General features: G+C 41.2%; 1 pseudogene; it reads left to right on the top strand.

The window, feature by feature from the left end:
• Positions 1 to 718: 718 nt before the first annotated feature.
• Positions 719 to 23,628, top strand: LOC125366971 (annotated as a pseudogene).
• The last annotated feature ends 2,925 nt before the right edge of the window (positions 23,629 to 26,553 follow it).

The raw sequence follows: 26,553 nt of genomic DNA on the forward strand, positions 1-26,553 counted from the left end.
CTTAGTTATTCCATTAGAGTAGCCCTCAAGCCTCATCTAATTAGATAGTTATTAGAGTAAGCCCCAAGCCTTATCTACCCCATAAGAGTAGGCACCAAGCCTTATCTACACCATTAGACTAGGCCACAAGCCTTATTATCTACAGCATTAGAGTAGGCCTCAAGCCTTAGCTATGCTATTAGAGCAGGCCTCATGCCTTATCTATGCTATTAAAATAGTCCTTCTGACTAGGAAGACAGAGGATGTGAAAAAGAGCAGTACTTCACACAGGAAAAGCATATTGTATTTGTTATGCCTAGATTTCTGGTCCCCAAAGACAAACAAGGAGCTGATACTGATGCAAACGCATTCAGGCCTGGGTTCCAGCCATTATGGGTTCTCCAGCCTCTCATTGGATAAAGAAGCACTGTCACAAGTGTAGGTGAAGAATGCACATGTGCACGCATGTGGGTGTGGACATGAGCCTATGTAAGCACACACAAACACCTACAGCCCCAGATGAGCTTGACATGTGCCACCACAGCTTCAGGTCAAGATTACAGGTGGAGGCACGGAGTCTGCCCTGAATCCTTGGCTGGCGACTGCCTGAGGTTACTCGATTCCACAGGCAGCCATAGAAACCAAGCTGTGTTCATTGCCATCCTCCCACAACTGGTGCTGCAACTGCTGTTGAGACATGGATTCCCGGGTACTCTTCGGCTTCTCTGCCTGAACCTCCATGGTCACAGTCTGTTTAGGCATGGGACTGCACATGAGTGCTATGCTCTCCAGCCCGGGATTTGAGGTAAGTGGAACCTGTCACTCCTACCCCAACCCATGGGACTGGAAGCACGGAGGAAGGGACCCAAAGTGTGTGTGAAGTGACTGGAAATACAGGTGACAGGACAGGAAGCTTGGGTGAAGGAACCAGACGCAGGGTGAGAGGACACTCACGTGCACTTGCAGAGCCACGTGTGTGTTCTAGAGGCCCATGGAGAAGGAACGCCAGGGGACTCAGAAGCCACCCTGTCTCCCCTTCCCCAGTACGGCCCAGGGTTGCACCATGCCACCAAGTCCTCCAGTGGTCATGGGGCTGGAGCCATGTTTGCTGGTGCTTTCTCTGAATTGGCACTCACCTGCTACAGTGATGTGGTGCTAGGACTCTTGGGTTTCAACATTGTAGGGGCACTGAGCACTGAGCACTGAGCACTTTCCCTTGCTTCTTTTTGCTCATGGATAGCACTCTGTCACTTGAGCCACAGCGCCACTTCTGGCCATTTTCTATATATGTGGTGCTGGGGAATCGAACCCAGGGCTTCATGTATGTAAGGCAAGCACTCTTGCCACTAGGCCATATTCCTAGCCCCCAATTGACAGTGTCTTAAAGCCAGCCTGGGAAGATTAGTCTAAGAAACTCCATCTCCAAACTAACCAGCAAAAAGCTAGAATGGAGTCATGACTCAAGTTAGCAAACCAGATAAGCATCTGTGAAGCCATAAGTTCAAACCCTAGTACTGGGGTCGGGGGGGGGGGGGGGGAGAAAAAAAGGAATATGTGGATTTGTATGTGGCTTGGCAGGCTTGTTTCAGGTCAGCAAGGGAAGGTGGGGGGGGTCATTCAGAGGTGTTAATGGGGTTTTGTCCGATAATCTACCGCTCCTTATACCTCTGCTTCTCTTTTTAAATCTGAAAAAGCATAAACCGTGATCTTCGCATTGCTACAGAACACACAGAACTGTGACTTCATTTCATGTTGTTCTTTTGTGTTCTTTTTGAAAATTTGGCACATTTCATGTTTCCACATTTCCCCTCCCCTTAGCATAAGCTTAGGTTTTATGTTAAATCATTGGGAGGAACACATGAGAACGCCTGCAACATCATGCTGACAGTACAGTCCATATGTACAGGACATTCACATTATAAATAAAGAAAAAGAAAACTTTCTTCCCAGAGGAAAGAAGAGTAAAGTAGGAAGGGGAAAAAAAGAGAAAAAGAAAGAGACTTTAGCTACAGAAGCCTCTGTTATATCTCTGTCTTAGTTTCCCTAACAGATAAAAGCTGCACTTTCACATTTGTGCTCTGAACATGAAGTTGAATTAGAATTATATAATGCCAATATCTCTGAATATGTGAATGCAAGGTTACAAATGGTACAACTTTCCGTGTGTGTACAAGTCCTTGGATTTGATCTCGGGGCCTATAGCTTTTTTGGAGATAAGAATTTCATGGATTGCCTGAGCCAGCTTCAAACCTCAATCCTCAGATCTCAGCCTTTTCTGAGGAGCTAGGATTAGAGGTGTGAGCCACCAGTATTTGGAAACAGTTGGTAAAACTTGCCATCATTTCTCTCTCCATTTACTTATACTTACAGAAAACATAGAAACATGTCAAATGTTAATAGTAGGATCAGAGCAGCATAGAAGTCAGTGGAATTACAGTAGCACTCCACAATGCACTCTTCCAAGGCAACATGTGTGTTTCACAAATCACTGAGGGTGGGCACACATATGGCTCTAAGAAAAATACTGATGGATGGAGGATTGGAGGAAGTGGTACAGATTGTCTGCTCCTCAGACCATTGATGGTTAACTCTGCATTTTCCTTCCAGTCTCAAGTGGTTAAATAGAGGATGTGTGCACAACTTGGAATTATGTTCCTTTTATCTTTTGGGTAATTAAAGGCAATTTCCTGCTTGAGTCCAGGAGAGAAGGTCACTCAGGTTCTCTGAGTTCAAGTCATCATGTCCAGGAGACCCTTAACAGTGCTAGCAGCCCTGAGCTGCAAAGAGAAAAAGATGGAGGTTTCATCTCATGTTGTTTTTAGTACTAACAGCCTGAGTTTAAACTCATAAGATGTTCCTCAGTCCTCTGTGATATTTGACAACTTGAATGTCAATTGGACTATTACTCTGACCTGAACAGTATTTCTCTGTGTGTTAATCAATTATATTATCATGGCCATTTTCTTTTGTTGTCATGGGGCTAGCTCTCTCCCACTTTGAGCCTTAGGTCAATTTCCAGTTTTCTCATAGTTCATTGGAGGTAGTGTTGCCTGTGAACAACAATCTTCACTTCTGAGACTCCTGAGTAGCTGGGATTACAGGGGAGAGCCCTCACCTCCAGCCTTCCCTTGTCATTCTAAATTGGATTCACTGAAATACAGAAGGCATTGAATTGAAGTTGATTCAAAGTCCACTAGGTAGCAGAATTGCCCAGCTTTATGACAAGAACTACAGGGTTCAGATTATTCTTTGAGAACTGCACAAGTCAGCATAAGGCATCTTATCCCTGACTGTGGGGATTTCATCAGCCTCTCTGAAAATTCTGGGACATTCACTTGATTTTTTAAAAGTCAAGTATTCCTCATATAATGTAATAGCTATAGTCTTTGCCCCCAAGGACTATTGAAGCCTATTTTCAGATGAATATTCTTGAATGTAAGCTGTGTCATCAAAACTGACAATTCATAAAATACATATTGTATACACCTAAGTATAAACTGAGGTGCAAGTAAGTTAAGTAACAAGGGCACACATATTTGGGAACTAGGCAGTGAATTTAATAATCTATAGACTACAAGTGTACTGTAGGCCATGAGTGTTTGATGTAGAGAGGGTGATTCACATGACCTGTTTCATATTTCTCACCATTTCAGTGGCTTGCCTGTGTAGCAAATATTGTTGAACACCAAGCATCTATTCTCATTCAGTTTCTAGGGGTCAGGAATCCAGGAGAAGCTTTGCAGGAGGGTTGTAAGTGAGGAGCTCAGGAGACAACTGTGAAAATTTCCCTTGGGGCCATGGTCATCTCCAGGCATGACTCCTTCCCATCTCATGTCCTCCAGCTGGATGCTTCAGCTCGTTGTCATGGAGCCTTCTCTCTAGACTACTCACACATCAGTTGTTTCTCCAGGATCAAAAGTTAAAGAGAAGACACAGGGTAAAAAAAGACAAACAATTACAAAAGCAATGCTTGCAAAACTGTTTCGTGTAAGTGAACTGAACACCTCCATGGGGGGGGGGGAGGGAAAGAGGGAGGAGGGAGGAGGGTATGAGGGACAAGGTAACAAACAGTACAAGAAATGTATCCAATGCCTAACGTATGAAACTGTAACCTCTCTGTACATCAGTATGACAATAAAAATTTGAAAAAATAAAAAATTTTAAAAATAAATAAATAAATAAATAAAAATTTAGCAATATGTTTAATTAAGCCAAATATATTCAGAGTATAAATTCATTATGAAATTAAATATTTTAATGATTAATAATAAAAAAGTTAAAGAGAGTTAGAGATATATAGAGATGTCACAGTGAGAGTAACAGCCATTTATTAATATCAGAAGTGATACTTTATCATTTCTGTCTCTTTCTATTCATTAGACAATGACTAGATCTGCCCATGTCTCAAAAATGAGGCAGGTGATTGTCAGAATTGGTGTAGTTTTGAACTGGGACTTCTGTTTAGAGTGCTTTCTGTTAAAGGGACCTCCTTAGCTAATTACTTGCAGTCCTGAATTGAAAGGTCAATCTACACCTCATTTATGCTCTATCAAATCCAGTGCTTGAAAGGGTCTGTGCCCAAGATTCCTGGTCTTGGACAGTTTTGGGCATGCCTGGCACTGGCTGGCATTTCCCCAAGACTATGGGCTCCTGAATGGGACAGAAAAGAAAGGAAATTCAGAAAATAGTCTAAGAGACATCTAGGACATGAAACAGTGTAATGTGTGTGAAAAGTCTAGGGAATAGGAGAGCACTCTATGATAAAAGATAATGGCCATGCCAGTCATGGCCATGTACTCCTGTAGTCCTGCCATTCAGAACACTGAGGCACGAAGATCATGAATCAAGTTTATCTTGGGTTACATCATCCTCTTCTATATCAGAAGAAAAGTAAGAGAAGAGACAAAGGGAGGAAAAATGTAATAAAGGAAAAGAAGTGAAAGGGAGGAGATGGTAAAGAAGATGGAGGTTTAAATAAAGGAAAGAAGGGAGGGAGAGAATTAGAAGAACCAGTGTTACAAGGGAAAAGTATAAGTTGGGATGTGTAAATAACCCTCAGGGGTAAACCAACAATGATAAATGACAGAAAGTAATTATGGAGACTTTTGAAAGGAGGAAGAATAAAGTAATAGGTCACAACAATTGACAAAATGAAATAGGGTTATGGAAGTACGGCTCTCTGAGATTGTTTTGTGAGTGAACTTTCTGTTAGGGTTCTTGGAATTAAGTCTTGCAATAGTAGGTTGAACTGAAATCATTATACAGCCCAAGCTGGCCTCAGGCACCCAAACCTCCTGCTTCAGCTTTTTTCTGCCTTCTGTGTTTGTGACAATGGCGGCATTATGCCCAGCTCATGTTTAATACTGTGTTGTTGTCAGACCTAGGGCTGGAACACAGGGCCTGGGCACTGTCCCTCAGCATTTGTGGTTAAGAGTACCTCCAGCATACTTAAGGCCACAGGGCCACTTGCTGTTTTCTGGTTATTAATTGCTGAGAAACGTCTCATGGACTTTCCTGCCCATGCAGGCTTTGAATGAGATTCTCAGATCTCAGCCTCCTGAGTAGCTAGAATTGCAGGTATGAGCCACCACTGCCCCCCCCCATTATTTATTTTACTTAAAAGACCTCTTAAAGTGGACACTGGTGGCTCACACCACCAAAAAAACAGAAGGGGCAATGTGGCTCAAGTGATAGAGAGCTAGTCTTGAGCTGAAGAGCTCAGGGACAGTATCCAGACCCAGAGTTCAACAGCAACAACAAAAAAGGCCTCTCAAGTAGAATAAGCATCAGGTCCATGTTGTCACCACATTTTATTTCAGTGCCCTGGTTATTGTATATATGTTTATCTAAATTAGAGAAGGGAAGGGGAAACATCAAAATGGTGAGACAAAAGATAAAGGAAAAACCAATGCAACAGTGGTACAAGAAAACATCGCAAATTAACTACAATTCAAGCAGGGGAAAATTTTAGAGGAGAGAAGATGGCAGAAGAATGAGGGAGGTGGTCAAAAGTATGACAAGAAATGTACTTACTACCTTACATATGTAACTGACCCCTCTAAACAGCACCTTCACAATAAAATTAAATTTATAAAAAAGAAAAAATGATTAAACTAATCAAAAGCAAAAACAAGACAAAGAACCAGAGAAAATGGTAAAAACAGGAAACACAAACTAGAATGGCAGATGTGGACAAAACTATGACTTAATCTTGGAGGTCTGCTCTCCCTTTTCAAGTAGAAACAGAATATTTGAGTCATATCATTGCAAAGTCTCCATTTCTCGGGATCCTTTGCAATTAGACATAGATGATGCTATGGGACAAGAACAGTGTTGTAATTTCTGTACAAGAATAAAGTACACTGCCTGATGTTCCCCAAGAAGCAAACTTAAGGTACCCTGCCCTCCGTACCCCCACCCCACAAACGTCAGGGGCCACTGCCCAATGTCCTCCTCTTATGGTTCCCACATGGATGCCATGGGAGCAGTAGCATCTTCCCATGTACCAGTCTTTCTGGGAAGCAGTCCTCCAGGCTCAAGAGCATACCTATCAGAGGGTGCCTGCTGAGCCCCAATTGGTCCATTCCTCACTAAGGTCACTGGTCCCACTTGTGATTGGTCCATTTGCTCCCTGATGTCCTCAGGCTTTGTGAAGCATCCCCAGTAGAGTATATAAGAAGCTACTCTCCACTTTTGTCAGTTACAGCACTGGGAGCTTTTCTTGGTGTCCGCTGGACTAACTTCGAATGACTCTAAGGCTTTCTTTGTGTGTGGGGTGGTGGTGTGGGAGGAGCTGTATTGGTGTGGTTTGTGTTTGGGTATTTCTTTTCATGATTCTGGTGTTTGCATTTAATTATTTGTTTTTTTCGTTTATCTCATTTGGGTTAAGATTTCCTATGTGTCATCTTCATTTAGAACATTCGAGATAATTTTAAGATTGCATATTTGCTATCCCATTGGAAAGATGTCAAAATACAATAAAGTTTCCTTTATTTCTTCCTTGGAAAGGGAGAAGGAGATCACCATCATCGGATAGTATCAACTGAAGGAGACCATCGGCCATGGTAGCTTTGGATATGTGAAGGTTTCCCATCACGCCTCACAGACACAAGGCTGGCCATGAAAGTTCTCCTGGAGAAAGACCTGAAGAGCCATGCCATAGAAAACGATGTGGACATTGTGAAGAGCATACATCAGCCACACATCATCCAATTTTTCAAGATCATGGAGGATAAAAACTGTCTATATCTCATCAGGGAGCTGGCCATGAGGGGATACCTCATGGGGTGGAGCCACAAAGCCTGCTGCAGCTGCATAATCAAGCATGAAACCAGGAGGCTGTTCAGATCATGAGTGCCATGCACTGCCTTCACAAGAACAGAATTGCACACCAAGACCTCAAGCCCCAAAACATCCTGTTGGATGCCAAGGTCAATGATTTCAGGGAGAGTGTCAGTATGACCTGGGGGCAGTTGATAAAGGGAGCTTGTGGAGCCTTGATATTCTGACCCCCAGAAATGTTCCTACACCAAATGTATTATGCCTACAAGATGGACATTTGGAACTTACGCATCATTTTGTATGTGATGGCAACAGGAAAGTTCCCATTTGAGGGGAGGAAGTTTGCTGACATATAGGTCCTAGTCATAGAGGCCAAGTACAGCTCTCCACTATACCTATCTGCAAAAGGACTTCACCTACTTTCCCAATTGCTGACTGTGGACTTCAGTCAGAGGCACAATGTTGAACAAATAATGGAGTACCCATAGCTGAGTCTCTATGGGGTATGTGGCCTGGGTCCTGATAAGCCGCTACCCATTAAGCTGGACCACATTATTGGATTACAGGATGATGAGGTGGCCATATTCAGTGTGCATCTGTGTCAATGAAGGGAGGAGAGGCTTCCAGCCAGAGTCCACAGAGCATCACCTGGATCAGGATGCAGATGGGAATGATGAAGTTAGGATCCCCTGATACCAGCAGCCACCTCATCCTTCCCCCTGGAGAAGTGACTTTGAAGGCCAGAACCACAGTTACAGTTTTTGCCAAAACAGTGCAAACAGTTACAGTGAATGCAACTCCAAAAATGGTTTTCTGTAGAATGCTGGTGACTGTGTTGGGACATCCAATAAAGAGCAAGGAACTGAGAAAGCAGAAGATAAAGGAGAAGAGCAGGATGTAGCTGAGAGGCACATATCTTCCTGTTACACATCTCCTCAGAGAAAAAGACACACCCTAGCTTCCCTCCCATAGTTTCTTTGTCTGCAGGCTCTGAAATAGCACATACAAGTCTCTCCTTTAAAATTATACACATAGTATTTACCTTCTAGAGAAAAAGTCCCTTCCTGTGTATGTGACTATTTATTCCAGATAGGGAGCATTCCAAGGTACAGAACAAGAGCCCTTCCTTCCACTCCCAAAAGGCCTACCCCTGAATAAAGTCTAGGGATAACTTCCTTTGTCAGAGCCCGCACCTTTCTGAAGGATCCTGTGGTAAAAAGCAAAGTAGCAAACTAGATTTTAAAGGCAGCCACATAATCTCCCTTCAGACTCAGGAAGAGAAGCAGGGCTGAAAGAGAGAGAGAGAGAGAGAGAGAGAGAGAGAGAGAGAGAGAGAGAGAGAGAGAGAGAAAGCCCATGCTTAAAATAGGATTAGAGTGAGGGGCTGGCGATATGGCCTAGTGGCAAGAGTGCCTGCCTCATATACATGAGGCCCTGGGTTCGATTCCCCAGCACCACATATACAGAAAATGACCAGAAGTGGCGCTGTGGCTCAAGTGGTAGAGTGCTAGCGTTGAGCGGGAAGAAGCCAGGGACAGTGCTCAGGCCCTGAATCCAAGCCCCAGGACTGGCCAAAAAAAAAAAAAAAGTAGGATTAGAGTGAAATAGGAAATAAAGCAGAAGAGCAAATGGGAAGCCTCCCCTAGGAGACCGCCCCACCCAAGGACAGCTGCAGAAGTCACACCCTCCTATCTTAGGCCTAGCATCCAGTATGTGGAAACCATGATGGACCAGAGATGCCTACCTTCTGCAGTTCACATCAGAAGACTCATATTTGGACAAAGGACATACATCTTCCATTAAGAGTTCTCTGTTCTTGTGGGCCACCCGGGACAGAGGAGAAAGCCATGAAAATGTCATACAGGAAAAGAGGCCAGCATTGTCCACCACGTGTTGGTGTCTGTAAAGAGAATACAAGTCACAAAGCTTCAACATACACCAAGAAGACAATATTTAAAATACACTTCAGTAAACAGTTCTCTTCATTAAAAGTACATCTCCCCAACTGCCTCATCTTAGTCCAAATTTTCAAAAATGCTTTTGGTGCTTGGCTGATGACTCATTAACCTTTAGAGCTTCTTACTTGGAAGTGGTCCAGATTGGCTTCAAAGTACTTCCCCTTGGGATGTTCATCATCCAGAATTCTGAGCTGAGAATGTATAGACACATCCAGGGAAATACCCTCAGCTCGGGCTGCTGTTTCCAAGGCATCCCTGGCAATCCAGCTTCTCCAGAGAAAGGGAAAGAGACATGAGCACTTAACAAATATTACATATACAGAAGAGCAAGTCCAAGTGACAACAGCACAACCACACATTACCTCACCCAAACTGAGAAATCCCAACAATGGTCAGGAGGCCATTAGGTTCTCTCTTGTTGTTGTATAACCTAATGTTTGTTTGTTTGCTTTTGCCAATCCTGCGGCTCGAACTCTGGGCAGGGGTGCTGTTGCTGAGCTCCTTTTGCTCAAGGCAAGAACTTGAGCCATAGCACACTTCTGGCTTTTTGGTGGTTAACTGGAAACCAGGCTGGCTTTGAACCACAATCTTCACATCTCAGCCACTTTAATAGCTAGAATTACAGGCCTGAGCCACTGGTGCTCAGCTGAGTCTCTATTTGTATAGACTATTGTCTTTCCACAACAACTGTAAGGGTAGAAAGTGTGCACATGGTCCCCGGCCTGCTTGCTGCATCCATTGAATAAAAACTTTGGTTCACAGCAGTTATGCAACTTCAGAAACACCTGAGAGGATCTGAGAGTACACTGCTCTGTGTTCACACTCGTTCCTTCCATTACAAACAAGGTAGGTTTCAAGAGGAAACAGCACTGACTAGAAAAAGCAGTGCTAGGAAAAGATTTCCCTCTTATATTAATTCTCATGTATAAGTTGACATAATTTAATTGCTAGGGAGTACAGTACAAAATAGTGAAGTAGAGAGACTGCTGAGACCAGAATTCAACATAACTTCTTCTTACCTTTAATCTGCTCATAATCACAGAAAAAAGAAAAAACAAAATATTGGATCCATAAAGAAAGATATACAAAAAAAGTACAAGACACTTACTAGATCTTAGCTGATACTGGGATTCTACAGAGTAGGTACAAAAAATTACAGGACCATTGTGAACTGCATACCCCAAGCTCAGAAGACACTTCTTCAAGTGTTCAATGCATAGCTGCCAAGATATGCTACATGCTGATAGAAAGCAAACTTCAACACATTTCTAGACTGACACTTTGGAACTTAATTAGGACTCTGAATAAAATGTCACAAAGGTTTTCTACATGTTTAAAAGTCATCTAACACACTGTTTTGGGCCAAGATCAGGACTCAAACTCAGTACCTAACTAACACTTTTGCTCATTGGCTAACTCTACCAATTTCTAAATAATATGACTTAAAGAAGACATGACATGGAAATTAGAAAATGTTTTTAGCTAAATGTTATGAAACTAGAATACATCAAAATTTATGGCATGTAACTACAGGGGACACAAAGTAAAATTTTGAATGCTTGAAGATCTGTGCTTTAAGCTAGGGATTGACATTTTCTGTAAAGGATTAGATAATAAATATTTTTAGACTTTTGTGGACCAAGAGACCAAAAAATCAAGGATATTATACAGGTATTTTGATGATAAAGTAAAATAGATCACTATGAAACATTTCATAAAATTCAGGTTATAGCAATAGTTTGCTTTTTGTAATATAGGTCTACTAATGACGAAATATTTCACTTAATTAAGGTTTAAAATATTTTCCCCTTTCACTAAATCTTGCAAATCTTCATGCACCAATGTTGATTTGAATAAAAGTCTGCAACTTCATTTTGAGAATATCTTCACAAAGAAAGCTAATGCTCAAATATTTAAGTTGATCCAGGAGCCTGAGGTCTGAACTGGCCATACTCATCTCTCAGAAGGCATGGTGGATTCTACTGCTTTCTCTCCTGCTTTATTGGTTCATTCTCTCTCTCTCTCTCTCTCTCTCATTCTATCTCTCTGTGTCTCTCCATCTCTCCATCTCTCCCTATCTCTTTCTTTCCCCTTTCTTCATTCACAACTAGGGATTGAACCAGACCTTTGCATTTAGTATACAATCACTTTACACTAGGCTACTAACCCAGCCCAGTGGATTTTATTTTATTTATCTTTTTTTTTTTTTTTTTTTTTTTTTTGCCAGTCATGGGTCTTGGACTCAGGGCCTGAGCACTGTCCCTGGCTTCTTTGTGCTCAAGGCTAGCACTCTGACACTTGACTCACAGCACCACTTCTGGCCGTTTTCTTTATATGTGGTGCTGGGGAATCGAACCCAGGGCTTCATGTATGGGAGGCAAGCACTCTTGCCACTAGGCCATATCCCCAGCCCCCTAGTGGATTTTAAAATGTAGAAATCTGCTCTGTACATCAATGAGATTCAAAAAGCACTGTTAGAGCCATTATCTGAATCAGAAAATACATCCACTACAAACGTATATTGGAAGAGTTTTAACTTTTGACAGCACAGAAGTTTAGAAAGTAGTTTAATATTTTTTATGATTCAAACATTAGTTGTAATAAAATTGCTTTCCCATAGTATCATTTTATATCCTACTAGGAATGAACATAGTTTTTCTACACCCTTGTCAACACTTGGTTGTGACATCAGTTTTCTTTTAATTTCTTTTTAACAGGACTGGTGTATTTGTGCTGCTCTAAAGGAATGCTATTTGACTTCTGTGGTTCCTTTCTTTCACACACTCTTTTTGGCAAATCTTCTTCTCTATATTTTTTTGCTTTAGTTATTTTGTGGTTAAAATCTCACGTATCTTCCCTGGGCTGGCTTCAGGATCAGCCCATACCTTCCTACCCAAGGCTGACTTCAGGATCAGACCATACCTTCCTACCCAAGGCCTCTCACATAGTTGGGATGACAGGCATGCTCCACCCAAGCCCCGTTGGTTGAAAGGGGTCTCCACAATTTTTTGTTCATGTTGGCCTCAACTCTAGCCTCTCTACCTTCCAAGTAGCTAGGATGTAAGAGTAAGCCACTACGTGCAACTTTTGAGTCTTTTATATATTTCCTAACAGGATTTTCAGCATTGAATTCACATAGTCCTTTATGTCTACTGGATTCAAGTCATTTATCAGCTAAGAGATTTGCAAATATTTTCTTCCAAGTTTTTGCTCTCTTAATAGAGCCACTGATAGAGTAAAAGTTTATAGCGATTTATTTTATTTTTACTCTGTGTGTGTGTGTGTGTGTGTGTGTGTGTGTGTGTGTGTGTGTGTGTGTGTATGTTACAGGGGTTTGAATTTAATTGAGCTTTCTAGATAGATGCTCTAACACTTGACCATGAACCCACCCCTTTTTCTTTAATAGATATTTTTAGACAAGGTTTTTCTCCAAGCACCAGCCTCAACTTTTGATTCTCTTATTTATGCCTCATTCACAGTTGGGATTACAGGCCTGTGCTACTACACCCAGTCTTCTATTTGAGACAAGGCTTACTGATATTTTTGTCTGAGTTGACCTTGAACCATGATCAATCCATCTTTCCTTCCTGCATAGCTGAGATTGTCACCATGCCTGGAAAAGGTAATTCTGATGAAGTCTAATTTATTTATTTTGTTCATTTTATGGATTATGTGATAAGCATCCTGTCTAAGAGTGCTTCTCTATACCTACATCAAGAAGGTTTTCCTTACATGTTTTCTTCCAAAAGTTTTATAGTTTGACAGTTTACATTTACATCTATCATAAATTTCCAGTTAATTTTTCTGTAATCCAGAAAAATTAGGAGTGGAGTTTAGGTAAAAGTTTTGTTTCATTGCTTATGCTTATCCAATTGTCCTAACCTAATTTATTAAGAAGACATTGGCATGGAGGCACAGTTCCAGTGGAACAGGGTTTGCCTCACAAGCTCAAGGCTTTGAGTTCAAACTCTAGTACTGACCCCCCCAAAAAATAATAAAATGCCTCAATTTTCCATCGAATTGCTTTTGTGTATATGTGAAAAAGTTGGACAAACCTGTGTGAGTCTGTGTCTAGAGTCTACTCCATTGATCTATCTCTCCATGAGTATACTGGCACTGCTGACTTGGTTCCCAAGCTATAAATTAAATCTCAAAATCAGGTAGTATGATACTTGGAATTTTATTTTTTTTCAAAAGTGATTTAGTTGTACTAGTTTTTTTTTCCTTTCCTAGTGAACAAAGCTCAAAAGTTAGATAGAGTCTCACAGACTTTCTTGCCTGGACTGGCTTCAAACTGCGATCCTCTTCTCAGCCTTCTGGGTAGCTAATATTATAGGCATGAGCCACTGGTGCTTGGCCACTAATTTCATTTTTGTCATCTCCCAAATGCCCAGAAAACGTTCGCAAAAAGTTTACTAATGGACTTAACACAGTTTTCCCTTACTATATATATCACAGTTCATTTACAGCAGCTTCATTGTATTGCGGCTTTATTTTTAAGTAGGTAAATAGTGATCTCTCACCTACCACGGGAGCTATGTTCCAGAGATCCCCACGATACGTGAAAATCTGCAAAGCAGCAGTGTTAGATAGTTGTCCCTTGCTATACTGCAGTCCATTTATTGTTACTTCGCAGATTTTTTGGTGCTCTGGAATGTAACTCCCACAATAGACAAGAACATCCCATTTGCAAGTCATACCATGTTTCTGTAATTATTTCCCATAGTGCCCAAATCAGCAGTCTTGCCTGCTTCAGGAAAATGCAACCCTTGATGAAGAAGTGAGCATCTGATACAACATCCTCTCTTTAAAGCAAACAGTCCTGTTCCATTTCTGCTCCCAGGTCCTTCAAACACAGATTTCTCAATAATCACCAGATAGTTAAGTGCTGGTGGCTCATACCTGTAATCCTAGCTAGTCAGGAGTCAGGATTGCAGTTCAAAGCCAACCCAGGTAGGAAAGTTCCTATCTCCAATTAGATTTCTACCTCCAATTAACCACCAAAAAGGCCAGAAGTGGAGTTGTGACTTAAGTGGCAAAATGCTAGTCTTGAGCACAAAAGCTCAGGGACAGCGGCCAGAGCCTTGAGTTCAAGCCCCAGAACTGGCACAAAATAACAACAACCCACCATATATTTTGCTGCTAGTACAAACTCTCAAATGCAAATATTAGATAACAAAACAAATAGACAAAAATTCAAAAGAATTCTTATACTTCAAAAACCCATTATCTCTTTGGATTAAACTACATAGTACTATGTCTGTAGGTAGAATTCTCCCTTAGCTGGAGACAAATGTGAAGTGTGCAGATTTCAAAAGATAGACAGGGTCTGAATGCTCATTCTGCCATCAGCCTTCAGCTACTGAAGCTTCAGTTCATTCACATCTACTTGGTGCATGTAGCTGGCACACAGTATTGAAAAGAATTAAAGGGATAATGAAAAATACTGTGAAAACACTTCATACATACTAACAATACTACCCTGGGATGCCCTGATAAATTGTACAGCCCATCTCAACTACTTCCTCTTTCATCTAACTGGCCCATCTCTAGGGTCACCTCGTTCCCCTTCCCATTGGGTCTTCTCACCCCTATATCTCTGCAACAGGATACTTCCAGCAAGAACACTTGGAGGGAAAGCTGTCCTACTCATCTGCATCCCTGACTCCTTGCACAGTACAGAGTCAATGGAAATAATTTTATGTTGCTCTGCATACTATGTATGTGTAGTTAGCATTTTAATACTGAATCACTAATCACGATCTTAACCATTCACTTCTGTTAAGACATTCTAGTTTTTTTTTCTTATTGAGTATAATAAATAATTAGTTCATTTTTCTCTTTCTGGATTACATGGATACACTCCTCCACTAGTAAGAGAATTGTAGAGCTGACTCCATCATGATTAGGGAAACATGGTAGGGAATGTTGGGGGGAATAGACCTGACTCCATCTTATTAGGTCAACCTGACCCCAAATTCTGCTTCTGCAAATGGCTTGCTTGTTATTTGCTCTACACCCTGCATCAACCTCCTACATCTATGCCATGCGAGCTTCACTTGTAGTTTGCTGTAACCCTGCATCAAGCCCCTACATCTGCGCTATGCTTTTACCTTTACAAACACCAATTAGAGGACTGCTCGGGGTCACGGTGGCATCTCCCAAGTCTGTGCTGCGTCCCTGGCCGGTTAGTTCGCTTTATGCTTCCCCAATAAATCCATCTTTTTGCTTGAGACTGTCTCTGAACAGTGAACTCTTTGAGGGACAGGGAATCCCTTCCTTCATACTCTGTAATATTCCTTAGCCCCATAACAAGAATAAGATTAGGACTATGGTTCCTAGAGCATGAACTGGGGCAGGGGTGTAACTTAGAGCACGTGCCTAACATGTGTGAGTCAATTGGGTTGAAACACCAATACTACAAGGGGAATGGAAAAAACAACACCTACTAGAAACTTACCAAGTTTTCCCCAATAGCTTTATTATAAAATATTAGAATATGTATTCTAGTATTATTGCAAAATGAACTGCTATTAAGCTTTGGTGTTTCAGTTCTACTTTGTTGACCTGAGGCTGCCTCTATCCAACTTTCCCTGGGACACTGGACAGAAAGAGAGGAAGCAAGGGCAATTTCATAGCCAAAGCTCATGACTAGCATGTATGTATAATAGCAAACTGTTTATTTGAATATGTGAAGAAAATTTGTGCCAGTTTCTTTAAAAAACAAACAAACATCTGGGTGCTGATGGCTCATGCCTGTAATCCTAGCTACTCACGTAGCTGATATCTGAGGATTGCAGTTCAAAGCCAGCCTGGGTACGAAAGTCTGTGAGACTCTTATCTCCAATTAACTATGAGAAAACCAGAAGTGGCACTGTGGCTCAAATGAAAGAGCACTAGCCTTGAGCCAAAGAGCTCAGGGACAGCACACAGGCCCAAAGTTCAAGCCACATAACTGAAAGGAAAAAAAACAACAACAAAGAATCTACTTACCCTAGGCTGTCCTTGAACTCTTTCTGTCTCAGCTTCCTGAGTCGACCATCACACCTGGTTTTGAAGCTATTACTTCAAAACAAACCAACATAGCAGTTACTGTATCCGACACTGTCTTAACTGCTTTATAGACATTAACTTGGTGACCCTTGTACCAACCCTGTATATTACTCCTCTTTTACAGCTGGAAGAAATGGAGTCAAATAGGTATTAGATGGAAGTACATATTTGAGTCCATGCTTAAGTTGCTCTAAATTACTATGCATATGCTTTTCAAAAAAGAAGGAAAGCTGGGCACTGTGGCTCATGCCTGTGGTCCTTGCTGCTCTGGAGGCTGAGATCTGAGGATTGCAGTTTAAAGCCAGCATTGGCAGGAAAGTCCATGAAACTTCTATCTCCAATTTATCACCAAAAAAAAAAAAAAAAGTGGCACTGTGCCTCAAGTGGTAGAGTGCTAGCTTTGAGCTGAAGAGCTCAGGGGTAGCTATGCCCAGGCCACCCAGGCCCCACAACTGACCAAAAAAAAAAAGCAAATAAATTCTAATTATCCAACATATACCTTCATAATGAGCTTCCTTCTCTTCACCAGAGGAAGTACTGGAATAAAATAAATTTTAACTGATTTTCCTAACTTGCCTCATTATAAGCAAATGGAAATTTGCAAAGTCTACCACAGTTCTGCACTTAACACAGTAGAATGTAAAAGCATTTTCCTTAATTGCAAAAATGCCCATCCTAAATTGTTTGTAAACCAAAGATGAGCAGACGCTAGAGATGTATTAAAGACTCATGTTTAAACATAACATTAAAGCATCTATTAACCTGCCAGTAACTGCACAGATGTCTTGTATTTGTAACTATGTGCTTCCTAACTTTAACTTTTCTTTCCTTCTAGCCTCCCTAAAAGGGCTTTTAAGACCCAGCACATCAGGAGGAAAAAAAAAGAGCCTGCTTAAAGGTAAAAATACTTATATACTACCACAATCAACACTCTGCAAAGTGAGTTATAAACACTGGAAATGAACCAACTGAAAAAAATTTAATATATCCAAGCTAGTTGAGGTACAACGTGAACACAAACATAACATGGCAGTGTTTAAATATGTGAGTCAGTGAGCACTGTGAGAAAATCAATACCAGCTTATGAATGAACTGAGACCCACATTTCATATTGTAAAAAAAATCCATCTGAAACTAACCCTTAAAAAATGATGTAAGTGGCGCGAAGACGTTGGTCCGTGGTGCGGCAGTACCCAGGCGCCGCTACCGCCCTGGCCATTTCCGCGGGCCTTTAGCCCTCCGCCCCTACCCTCTCCGAGCTGCTCTGGCTGCGGACACCCTTGTGTGGCTACGGTCTCTTGCGGTCCCCGCCGCTGGTGCTCCTGCTGCACCGGTTTGGGACCGGAAACACCTTCTTCTGCCGGCAAGCCCAACCCATGAACCCGGGGGCAGCGGCGGGGCGGGGTGCGCCCGCCCGCGGTGCCTGCGGTGTCTTCGGTGTTCGGATCTGACCCGCAGCGCGGCAACGACCTGCTGCTGCTGCCGCCGGCGGCAGGGGAGAGACTGGAGCCACGGGGCCTCCCCGTGGACCTGGTCGCCCAGGAACCCCGGCATCAAGTCCTCTATTTCCCCGGGGATATGCAGAATTACCATGGAATTATGACTCGTCATCCTGAGAATTATCAGTGGGAAAGTTGGAGTCTAGAAAACATTGCCACCATTTTAGCTCATCGGTTCCCCAATAGTTATATTTGGGTGATAAAGTGCTCCCAGATGCATTTGCACAAATTCAGCTGCTATGACAACTTTGTGAAAAGCAACATGTTTGGTGCCCCAGAACATAATACTGACTTTGGAGCTTTTAAGCACCTTTATATGTTGTTAATGCTTTTAACTTAAGTCAGAATGGTTTGCTGAAGAATGCGAATGTTTGGAATAAGGACTCCAAAGCATCTGACTATAGATCAAATTCTTCTCGTAATGGTTGCCAGGTATAAAAAGAGAAGACCTGTAAAAGATTTGATGAATCAACCATGAGTGAGAGTGGTTCTACACCATCACTAAAAGGTGCATCTTTCACTCTGATTGGATTCAGTAAAGGTTGTGTTGTTTTGAATCAGTTACTTTTTGAATTAAAAGAAGCCAAGAAAGACAAGAACATAGATGCTTTCATCAAAAGCATAAAAACAATGTATTGGTTGGATGGTGGTCATTCTGGAGGAAGCAATACTTGGGTTACATATCCAGAAGTCTTAAAAGAACTTGCACAAACTGGAATTACTGTTCACACCCATGTAAGATCTTACCAAGTAAGTGATCCAATGAGATCTTGGATTGGAAAAGAGCATAAGAAATTTGTTCAGATACTTAGAGATTTTGGTGTGCAGGTGACTAGCCAGATTCACTTTGCAAAGAAAGCTCCTTCCATAGAGAATCACTTCAGGGTTCATGAAGTATTTTAAGACTACAGCATATTACTGTACTTTGTTTAATGGGAAAGCATGAGCACTTTGTTACAAATTCATATAACAAAATGTGTGGTATAATTTGTAGTGCATTGTCAGTTTGGGGTGGGAGAAGCACACATTCCTAAAACAACCTAATGTGTATCCCTTTCTTGTGAATATGAGCATTGGGCTAGGTTAGGATTCACTTGAGAGCTATAAGGATGGTTTATGATAATCCTAAGAGAATATATGACCCTTAAAAATGAAAAAAAATAATATAGTCTTTAAAGGGAAAATAAAATTGTTGGAAATAGCTAACTTTTTGAGTAACAATCTAAACTAATTTTGATGGCTTAACAGTATTTAGTTACTTTGACATTCATGGATCTATTCTTGATGTGTTACCAACTGTTTGTTATTTTTTTCCTAGTCAAAGTATTTTACTTACAAATGCTCAAGAACAAGTAATAATATAAAGTTGGTTTTAAAACATTACACTTAAGAACTAGGGCTTCATTTTTGTCAGTTAATTGATTGTTGTTAGGCTTCTTGAATCGTGGGCATAAGCCAGTTTAAAAACAATTAGTTGCCTATAATTATATATGGTGAATAAAAACATACTCAGAGCAATGTAGTTGCCTTTAAGAGGCCAACATAGGCAAAATACATACATAATGATTTGTAAGTGCTCTACTGAAATGGAGACAACTCCACAGATATAAAATAGTGTTTCTTCAGAAGATGATCTTTGTCTGCTAAAAGAAAATAGCTCTCTTTGGCCAAAATGCAAAGTGACATAACTATAAGAAAAGTTACAAAGGGAAAGTTTGGAGACACAAATGATTTAATGTTGGCTCAAAAGCTGAATTTGTTTAACACTGCTACATGATTTGGGTGAAGTTGCCTTCTGCCCCTTTTTTTCTTGACCTAGATAAGTACATTTTGAGAAACCAAGATCTAATGGATTCCAACCAACCTTGAAACATAACTGTGGGAGTATAAACAGGGATCAGTTGCTTTTTTGGCTAATTAATAATTAGCTTTGAAGGTCATGAAATAAGCTAGGAAGTAATGTGCTGCCTTAGGACTGAAAAAATAAGATGTCTTAAGATTGAGGACCTAAATTTATAAAACAATACAGAAAATGCAAATGTGTTGGTTTCTTCCCAGAATTATATTTTGATGAATATAAACATTCCAAATATTCATATTCAGAATAAAGGATCCTTGCAGACCAGATGCTTAAAAATAAGTGCACAAATCTACAAGAGTAACTAAACTTTTAAAGGCAAAGCAATTTTACATCGCTCCATTTTATTTATATATGCGCTCTTTTTTTTAAACTAAAAATTCCCATTGCAGAAACCAGTCACTTTGATAATATTTTAGCACTATGATTGGCTGGCTTTTGCTCAGTTTAATAATAGTTGGTTAAATTCCCATGTATCTCATATAAAATAGCTGAATTACTGAATGGTCAATGAGCAGGAAGAAAAGGCTATGATTTTCACAGGACTAACTGAAATACTAAGGTAGGACTTATAATAGAATTTACTTTTAAAATCTGAAATGTTTGTAAAAACCTGAGATGTTCAGTTTTTCAGTTATGTGAATGCTTGATTTCATTTGTTACAGATTGAATAGATATTAAGAATTCACTGAGACCCTAAAAGTGCCATCATAGTGAGACAGTTATTGAAAAGTGAAAGTACTTGTCAGGACAAAAATATGTTCTGAGTCATCCATATTCAAATGTTTTCTGTTTAAGATTTCAGATGGGTCCTATTTCTACATTTGTTTGTTGATGTAAATGTTAATGTGTCTTCTTGACTGTGCCCTTTAAAATGAAAATTAGTCCTACAAATAAGGTGAAAGTTGTCACCACAGCATGAATGTATAAGTAAAATTAAGTTTACAAAAAAAATGACAGGGGTTGGGGATATGGCCTAGTGGCAAGAGTGCCTGCCTCATATACATGAGGCCCTGGGTTCAATTCCCCAGCACCACATATACAGAAAATGGCCAGAAGTGGCGCTGTGGCTCAAGTGGCAGAGTGCTAGCCTTGAGCAAAAAGAAGCCAGGGACAGTGCTCAGACCCTGAGTCCAAGCCCCAGGACTGGCCAAAAAAAAAAAAAAAAAAAAAAAAAACAGAACAAAAAAATGACATAAGTGATGAAATAAGTAGAAAAATACTGAATAGCACAATTATGGAAAGGGTGGGGAAATATTTGTTAAGAGAACAATGGTTGAGGGAACAGAGACCTAAGGCAGAAGTGACCAGCAATAGCTACATATTAGAACTACCAAAGGGGCTTTAAAATAGCACCAATGTCCATATTCTACTCAGAGACTAATTTATTTTGTCACGGTAGGTCTGCCCCCTGGGAATTATCTCAAAACATTCTTTAAGCAACTTAAATATGCAGTCTGGCCAAAAACTATTGATTTAGAAGTGGAACTTGTGCATGTTGTTCTCTTGGACTCAACCAAACTCTGTCAACATGATATCTTAGGCTATGTCAACCCCAGTACTTCTAACTCTTACTGGGCAACTGAGATGTTTTCTACTATGAGACACAACATTTAAGAAAACTAAGGTGTACCCACAGCCTTACGTATGACACTGTAACCCCTCTTTATATATCTTTGACAATAAAGAAGTAATTATTTAAAAAGAAAAAGAAAACTAAAGGACTACTTGATAGCTCTCTACAATACTAAGAGTACACAGCAGGTTGTAAAATGTATGGGATTCTTAAAACTCCTACAACTACAACCATTTATTGCAATCCTTTCTGTAGCTTACTCTCAAAGTCTGAATGTATCTATGTCCATGACGCAGAACACACATGAATTCCCCTTGGCAAGATTGGCTTTAGAAGACAAACATATCTTGAACTCCATGTTAAGTACAGTTGTCAAGATTGTTAGCAGTGAGAAAGAGGGAACGGGGGAAGCCACCACAACACTTCGCCAACCCCTGAAGGGCCAACGACTGCGCGGGACACACACACAAAGCAGCAAAAGTGAGTCCCCCATAATCCCTTCCCCCAACGGGAGACCCAAGCCCGACAAAGAAGATATATCTCCCTCCCTCCCCCTCCCCACTCCCGTGGGAACAAAGAACTCCCCAAATCAGGCGGGAAGCTCCCATCAGGCCCTGGGAAGCCAGTCTAGCAGGGGAAGGGCGGAACAGCCCCAAGCCCCCAAAGGTTCCTGAACTGGCAGAACCGGCCCCGTCCCCTTCCCAACAGCGGTCGTGGGACGGCCGGCAGGGCAAGCCCCACCCGAGGTGCCTGAACCTTGCGGACTCTTACAACTAAAATCACAGGCGCTGGTGGGCAATACCAGCCCAGCAGGGTCACCTGAGCCTGATCACGTCCCCCCCCCTCGCAGCAGAGGCGAGGTCTGAGGGTGCCAAGCCACACCCGGACAGTCGATCCCACTGGGCCCCACACATACTGCCTCCCCCCCCCCAACGGACTCGCGGGAGGGCGCAAGCACAACCCAACAACCCAGGGCTCGCTCTGGGAGGCAGACCCCGCTAAAGTGCCTGTTGTAGGGGTCTCACAGTGCACAGGAGGGCGGGGCCCCGGCGAAAGCGCCCGCTCTGGTAGGCGTGCCCTACACCGGTGGGCGGGGCCACAGCGACAGCACCTGCTGCCTTAGACACGCCTACACAGAAGGGAAGGAAGACCTACACACACCTCCAGATGTGCAAATCACAAAGAAACATAACTCAGTTCATCAAAGGACAAGCCACCTCGCCAGCTCCAAAAAGCAGCTCGATTGAAGAGGAGATGGAGAATAAAAAAGCAAATGAGGCCATGTTAACAGGAATGATCGAAAGCGTCAGAAATGAAATCAGAAAACAATTCCAGGAGTTTAGAGCAGAAATCTGGAAGGACACCCAGGAAGCTAAGAAAGAAATGGAAGCAAAACTGGATACAATGCAAGCCTCGTTTAAAGAAATGGAAGCAAAAATGGATACAATGCAAGCCGCCTTTAAAGAAAATCTCCACACCCTGAGAATTGAAATGCATGAAAAAATAGATTTAAAATACAACTCTTTAAAGGAAGAAATTTCCACGATCAGAGCTGATATGACAACCATGAATAGCTCTCTGACATCCATAAACTCCGCAATTGAAACCATAACACAAAGAGTTGACCATATGGAATCCAGAATCTCTCGCCTGGATGATGAAGCAGCTGACAACAACCAGAAAATGACCACACTCCAAGAAAAGGTGAAGCTTCAGGGAAGATTAATCCAGGAACTAATGGACAAAGACAAGAGATATAATCTGCGCATAATTGGAATAGAAGAAGGAGCCGAATATCAGAGCAGAGGGCTTAACCATGTCCTCAATAAAGTTATTGCAGAAAACTTCCCCAATCTCACAGGGGACCCCATCCAGGTAACCGAAGCCTATAGGACACCTGGCAGGCCAGACCCCAGGAAAACCACCCCAAGGCACATAATATTCAAGACTACAGACCTCAAGATTAAAGAGCAAATTCTGAATTCAGCCAAAGCGAAGAAGGAAACTTTATTCAATGGGAAGAGGATTCGAATAACATCCGACTTATCCACACAAACTTACCAAGCTCGAAGTGAGTGGAAGAACACTATCCAAGTACTTCAGAATAACAACTTACAACCTCGGATCAAATATCCAGCGAAACTGGAGTTCACATTCGAAGGGAGAACCAGATCTTTCCACACCAAAGAGGAGCTAAAGGAGTATGTGAATAAAAAACCAGCCCTACAGCGAATATTAAGAGGGGAAGCCCACCCAACAGTGATCGTAAAAGACACACAGACAGAATCAGAAAGAAACTTCAATAGCCAAAGTCCAGCAGAAAGACCAGCTCACTAAAGACAAGAAGAAAAAAAAAAAAAAAAAAAAAAAAAAAAAAAAAAAAAAAAAAAAACAGGAAAAAACAGCCCAACAAGAAAATGGAAGGAGAAAAAACACCCTTATCCTTGATCTCTTTAAATATAAATGGCTTAAACTCCCCGATTAAGAGGAGCAGACTGGCAGAATGGATCCGCAAACAAAAAGTTGACATCTGCTGTCTACAAGAGACCCACCTTACAGCAAGGGACAAAAACAGGCTTCGAATGAAAGGATGGACCAAGATCTACCAAGCAAATGCACCCACCAAAACGGCAGGTGTAGCCATTCTGATCTCAGACAAGCTGGACTTCTCTTTAAAGTCCACTCAAAAAGACAAAGAAGGACACTACATATTAATACAAGGAAAAATCCAGAATCAAGACATCACGGTGATAAATGTATACTCACCGAACAAAAGAGGCCCGACATATGTCAAGCAAATTCTCACAGAATTACAGAGCAAGATAGATGCAAACACAATCATAGTGGGTGACTTTAATACTCCTCTCTCTCCAAGAGACAGATCCAACACCCAGAGGATTAGTAAGGGAGCTGAGGACCTAAATAACACCATTTCCCAAATGGATCTAACAGACCTATATAGAACCTTCCACCCTACAGAGACCCAATACACCTTCTTTTCAGCAGCCCATGGATCATATTCCAAAATAGACCACGTCATAGCCCACACAAAGAACCTCAGCAAATACAAAAGTATTGACATCATCCCATGTATTATATCTGATCACAGTGGATTAAAGGTAACCCTCAACAACAAAGGATACCACAGAGCCTATACACACTCTTGGAGGCTAAACCCCACGCTGCTATCCAACACTTGGGCCACAGATCAAATTAAAGATGAAATCAACGAATTCATAAGCCACAATGACAAAGAAAACACATCACAAAGAAACCTATGGGACACAGCTAAGGCAGTACTGAGGGGCAAGATCATTGCACTCAGTACCCACATTAAAAGAATGGAAGCAGAGCAGGTGAATACCCTCATGATGAAACTAAAACAACTGGAGAAACAAGAAATGACAGAATCTAAAACGACTAGGAGGGGAGAGATTACAAAGATTAAAGAAGAGATAAATCTGATTGAAAATAGAAAGACCATTCAACAAATAAATAAGACTAAAAGCTGGTTCTTTGAGAAAATAAACAAAATTGACAGGCCCCTTGCAAGACTCACAAAAAAAAGAAGAGAAGAGACTCATATTCGTAAAATCAGGGACTCCACAGGAAAAATTACGACAAGTACACACGATATTCAAACAATCATAAGGAGCTATTTCCAAAACCTCTACTCAGCAAAAAACAATAATTTTACAGAAATGGATCAATTCTTAGAGAAGTACAAACTGCCCAAACTGAACCAAGAAGAAATAAATCAGCTAAATAAACCAATAACTTACGGTGAGATACAAGAGGTAATCAAGAACCTCCCTACTAAGAAAAGCCCAGGCCCAGATGGATTCACCAATGAATTCTACAAAACCTTTAGTGAGGAGCTAATTCCAATACTCCTCAAACTCTTCCGCGAAATAGAAACGGAGGGAGAAATTCCAAACTCATTCTATGAAGCTAATATCATACTCATCCCCAAACCAGGCAAAGATCCAACAAAAAAAGAGAACTACAGACCAATATCACTAATGAACACAGATGCAAAGCTTCTCAATAAAATATTAGCTAACAGGATCCAGAAACTGATTAAGAATATCATACATCATGACCAAGTAGGCTTCATCCCTCAGTCACAAGGATGGTTCAACATCCGTAAATCAATCAATGTAATTCACCACATAAACAGAACTAAAATCAAGAATCACATTGTTATCTCAGTTGATGCCCAAAAAGCCTTCGACAAAATACAACATCCATACCTATTAAAAGCTTTGGAGAGAACAGGAATAGATGGAATATTCCTCAAAACAATAAAAGCCATATATAACAGACCAACTGCTAATATCATATTAAATGGAGAGAAACTTAAATCATTCCCCCTAAACACAGGAACAAGACAAGGATGCCCACTCTCCCCACTGCTGTTCAACATAGTGCTGGAATCCCTAGCCATAGCAATAAGGCAAGAGGAGGACATCAAAGGGATCCACGTCGGCAAGGAAGAAATCAAGTTATCCCTATTCCCAGATGACATGATCTTATATCTCAAGGACCCAAAAAACTCAGTACCCAAACTCCTACATCTAATAAACCAATTTGGCAAAGTAGCAGGATACAAAATCAATCCACAAAAGTCATCAGCTTTTCTGTACACCAGCAATAGACAAACAGAAAAGGAAATTATGGAAACAATTCCATTTACAGTAGCCAAAAAAAGAATAAAGTACCTAGGGATCAACTTAACCAAGGACGTGACGGACCTATTCAATGAAAACTACAAAAATCTAATAAGGGAAATCAAAGAAGACACAAGGAGATGGAAAGACCTCCCATGCTCATGGGTAGGCAGAATCAATATAGTGAAAATGGCCATATTGCCCAAATTGTTATACAAATTCAATGCAATACCAATCAAAATCCCAGCCACATTCTTCACTGAAATAGAGAAACCAGTCCATAAATTCATACGGAACAGCAAAAAACCTAGAATAGCCAAAGCAATTCTAGGCAAAAAACATAGTGCAGGAGGTATCACCATACCAGACTTCAAGCTCTACTACAAGGCCATCATAACAAAAACAGCATGGTATTGGTATAAAAACAGATCGGAAGACCAGTGGATTAGAATTGAAGACCCAGAAATAAAACCGCACTCTTACAGCCAACTGATATTCGACAAAGGAGCTAAAGACATACAATGGAATAAACATAGCCTCTTCAACTACTGGTGCTGGGAGAACTGGGCAGCCATATGCAGAAAACTCAAAGTAGACCCAAGCCTATCACCATGCACCAAGATCAACTCAAAATGGATCAAGGACCTCAACATCAGACCTGAATCCTTGAAACTACTGA

The sequence above is a fragment of the Perognathus longimembris genome, chromosome 18 (assembly GCF_023159225.1).
Source record: "Perognathus longimembris pacificus isolate PPM17 chromosome 18, ASM2315922v1, whole genome shotgun sequence".
Classification (NCBI taxonomy): Eukaryota; Metazoa; Chordata; class Mammalia; order Rodentia; family Heteromyidae; genus Perognathus; species Perognathus longimembris.